Genomic DNA, 4,118 nt, shown 5'->3' on the forward strand with positions numbered 1-4,118 from the left:
GAGGTCAATTTGACATGGTGGTGCTGCCGTCCGCCTCTCCCTCCTCCCATGGAAATGTGGTTGATTTTCCCCAGATCTTCATGTTGGTGCCCCTGTTTGATGAAACATCTTAGTGAGATTATGTGGATCTGTGGGGAAATTAATTTCTGCTTCTTGATGGAATTCTGTTCATCTTGTAGTTAAGAAGCAAGCAAATGTAATTTATTTGCCATTTGTAACAAAAAATTCATATGTTAAACAAACTCTGAAATTTTTGTATGCCACTTTTAGAGATTTCTTCCCATACTATAGATCTTGTGTAATCTACTTCTGGACAGGTTCTCATGTTCTTCACATTTAGTTTGGTTGGTTATTGTGAGAGGCTTTTTTGGAAAGGCTTTGGGAGGTTGTCGGAATTACCACCTTAGGTTAGTAGAGTTCTATTGCATATTCTTACAGACATTTCATTGCGTATATGGATACAAAGTACAGTACAACAATATGCACCCTAATACTAATGTATTTCCTGGATTGTCCGATTTATATATGAGTATTGAGGCGTCCTTGTGCTGGCGCACCTCCGGGAGGAGGACAACCTGAGGTGATCTGTGATGGGCGCCCAGCGAGGCATGACGTTTCGGCGCTTCGCCATGGCTTCTAGGCGGGGTGGCTGAGCCATCGGCGTCGGGCAGTGGTGTTGCCGCCTGCATAAGCAACCTACATGGCGTCAAGAAGAAGCTGGTATGCCTCATTCTCCTCTCGGTTCTGTTCCATATGGATCATCACCATAAGCATTAGCTCCTTGGTGTTGCTGAATCCAGCTTGCTATGCTGATGTAACTTTTGATAGGTCTGTTACAACTGGGCATAATGTAGACTGAGAATATACATTGATTTTTCTTGATGTTTCTTTCACTAATCTTAATATTTAAGTGTAGTGTCTTACCTCTAATTCATAAATAAATACCTTGTGGAATTCCCGAATCCATCAGTCGAGCGTATGTGAATGAAACTTGCATGCGGGTGTGCTAAAGGTTGAGTCTGTCTAATAAGAGGCAAGGATAATAGAGCTGCTATAACAACTAATTGTACATGGTTTGTGCAAAGCATCAGAAATTAGTCAAGGTCATATCTGTGTATGTCTTTAGGACTTCTAAGGACCTACCATCCATAGGCTTTGAGAACGTCATTGCATAAAATTATATTCTCACTGTCCATGAAACACACACTTTGAATTATTTGGCTAACAAAGGATCTTCATCAGCATGTCCTTCGTCGCAACACCTGGGCGAGCTAGAAGACAAGGTGTATATATCAGAATAACTTCATAAGGGTTCAAAATAACGTAATACATTCTCATGTTCATTTAATTTATGATATGTTGAGTGATCTTCTCTCATATGCATCTAGCTTAGTGTCATATGCATATGTTATAGAATTTAATTTATGATATGTTGAGTGATCTTCTGTTCCTGTTGTAGAGTAAAAGGATAACAAAATATTAGGTCTCCTTAGTTCCAAATATGGTTCTAATTTTTTTTTCCTTTGATGCCAGGTGCCACACTATGCAGAACAAGGAGAGATTGTCGAGGGCGGAGCTGTGACGATTTTGGAGGTCATGATCACCACCATGAAGCAGAAGAGAAGCAGAAGAAGTCGGCATCTATTTTCTATGCTTTTTTAATATATGCCATCATGAGTAAGGAAAATCTGACAATTGTCTCTACTATTCTGTTTTGCAGGCAATTTCTTTTCCACCACCCCATTATAACCTCTGTTAGATAATCTGCAACATGCTCATATGGTAATGGTATCCTAGACTGAAGATTCATGTTTTATGTGGAAAGCAACCTATCTATTTTTCATGCAGGATTTTGGTGCAGATAAATTTACTCAGAAAAAAACTAGGCAGCAAGAGCGAAAGGTAGGCATCCATGTACAGTACATACTCATTTGCAAGATAAGGAATAATTCTAAAAAAGGAAAGAAACATGGACATAATAAGACTTGTGTCTAACCTATGTGCTGCTTCCTGTACACTACAGTATTGTTGTAGATTGTAATATGACTGGGCGTAGATTTTGTGAATAGATATCCTATGTTCACATGATGCAATATTGAATGCTATTGAGAGTTCATTGGTTATTCTATGCTTTATTACGTAAAATAACTTACTGAAATGTTCATTTACTTGAATTAATAATGCTTGCTTCCTCAAGTTATCAGATTATGCTTTTAAGACAATAGTAGTTTATTATTTGGTTGGTTTGATGTTCATGAGTGTAGTTCCTGAATCTCAATCCTACTTTTGGATTGCCATCACCTATCATGAAAAAGAGAACTAAATTTCATTGTTGTCCGAGTCCTCTTTTTACCCGTTTAGATATTTTAAATTAAGCTGGACTTTCATCTGGTACTATTTTAATATCACAGTTGCTATACCAGAATTCTTGGTTGCGATGCTCGTCTTCTCGACAGTCAACAACCGACAAGTGGAGCACCGACCATAAGAGATGGAAGAGGAGGCGAGCACCCAATAGTGTTGTTCTGTCCTCGCATAGCCGCCTACGTACGCCATCCACAAGTTTATCAAGGGCCATGTCCTCCACTTCCTCTACGAGGTGGAAGCAACACCATGAATGTTCATGACGCTTTCGTCCTCTGCATCAAGAATACATCATCCCCATTGTCGTTGAATTGTCACGGCAGATGTCCTAGCAGAAGGACTTAGTCGTGGAGCCATCGCAACTAGGTTAGCTTAAAGGGGTTAAACGGGACAAAGGACACAAAGAGTTTATACTGGTTCGGCCCCTTGCGGTGAAGGTAAAGGCCTAATCCAGTTTGAGGTGGTATTGCTTAGGTTTCGATTACCAGGGAGCGAATACGCTTGCCCTAGCTTTCGATCTCTTGTTTCTTGCCCTAAACCGCCGCCGGGTCACCCCTTTATATACATAGGCTGATGCCCGGCGACCTACAGAGTCCCGGCCAGCTCATACACAATGTGTCCAGCTCGGTGACAGAACCTATACTTTCCTTAATGTACAAGTTAACATATGGCGGTTTACGCTCGTGGGTCTCAAGTCGCCTTTGGGTCTTGGGCCTTCAATAAGCGTGCTTCGTGAACCGCCATCTTTAACATCTTCATGGGCCTTGTCATTATGAACCGCCAGTGGTATGACCCGGCCCCTCCTGGGTGGGTCATACCCAATAGTTATATCCCCAACATTAGGCCCCATGTTGATGTGAACTTGTTCATATCAATCTTCAACACTTAGAAAAAAATCCTTCCTTCCTTGCTCTTGCGAGATCTTGTAACCCGCCATGACGTCATCCCCTAGGATTGTGGTAACCCGCCGTGACGTCACCTGTCATTAATATTACACAAGGCCCAAATCTTAATATACCTTTTTCTTTAGTGAGCCTCCCAAGATCGAGGCGTCTGCGATGTCACATATCCATCTTTTAGCCTCCTTGATTCCTGCGCATGCCACTTATCCTTTCATCTCTATAAATAGGGCCAGGGGTCCCTTTCACTTTCCCCCCTTGCCTTCTCGTCTCCATCTTCTACCTCACGACGCTTCTACGCTCGAGCTCTTTCGCCACCGTCGACCTTCCCCACTGCGTCGACTACGGCCGCTGCATCAACCTGAACTGACCAGAGTCCATCCGCGCGCCTCCATTGTTCAACGGCTCCGGTGAGTTTTCCCCTTTCCTTTCACCGTAGATCCCATTAGGGTTTCCACAAGTTCGTCGTAGTTCATCTCGGCCCTTCTTTATTCTTCACTGTATTGTGAGATTTTGATCCAAACTTTATACTCCTCCCGCGCAAAAACAGTTGTAGTACTCATTTTAGACATTAAGACATCTCTACTGTATAAGAAATCCAATCTGGACACATGAACTGATCAACTGCTGCAACTTAGGTTTTTAGATATTTTCCATTTTTTAAAGTGTCGTAGATCCAAAATCATAGCCTCAATCTGGGAAATCTGTTTTTCCAACACTTAGCAACTTTTCCTCTCTCAGATCTGTATATCAATAACTGTGTGGGCGGCTTAGTTCATGAACCGTAACCCGCCAGACACCATTAGTCCCCCCAAAGCTGTCAATAGCTCATCTTTATAACTTCAATGCCATCCT

The 4,118-nt window shown here is 42.0% G+C and overlaps 1 long non-coding RNA gene across 1 annotated transcript; it reads left to right on the forward strand.

Annotated features, from left to right (window-relative positions):
* Nucleotides 1-367: 367 nt before the first annotated feature.
* On the forward strand, nt 368-1,960 carry LOC123048692 (uncharacterized). Its single transcript, XR_006423359.1, has 3 exons — nt 368-720; nt 1,534-1,633; nt 1,721-1,960. It is a non-coding gene; the product is annotated as an uncharacterized lncRNA (long non-coding RNA).
* Nucleotides 1,961-4,118: the final 2,158 nt, after the last annotated feature.

This window comes from Triticum aestivum, chromosome 2D (assembly GCF_018294505.1).
Source record: "Triticum aestivum cultivar Chinese Spring chromosome 2D, IWGSC CS RefSeq v2.1, whole genome shotgun sequence".
Classification (NCBI taxonomy): domain Eukaryota; kingdom Viridiplantae; phylum Streptophyta; class Magnoliopsida; order Poales; family Poaceae; genus Triticum; species Triticum aestivum.